Genomic DNA, 270 nt, shown 5'->3' with positions numbered 1-270 from the left:
TGACTTGTTTTTGAAGAATACCATTTCTTTGCTTTAAGAAATTTTTGGGTTTCTTTTACAGTATGTTTTTTATCAGTTTGCAATGTGACTCACGACCTGATCAGTTTTGCAGCATTTGGCTGAATCTGAGTAGAGTATAGCTCTGTGCACATCAGGATTCATCCTGCTGCCTCTATCAGTAGTCACATCATCAGTAAACACTAGTGACCTAGTTCCACTGGCAGTCATACATCCCATTAGATTACCTTTACCAGAGGCCAACATAAGTTA

The sequence above is a fragment of the Pundamilia nyererei genome, unplaced genomic scaffold, assembly GCF_000239375.1.
Source record: "Pundamilia nyererei isolate P.nyererei 1_Seehausen unplaced genomic scaffold, PunNye1.0 scaffold00134, whole genome shotgun sequence".
In the NCBI taxonomy this organism is placed as follows: Eukaryota; Metazoa; Chordata; class Actinopteri; order Cichliformes; family Cichlidae; genus Pundamilia; species Pundamilia nyererei.
This window is presented reverse-complemented; position numbering follows the sequence as displayed.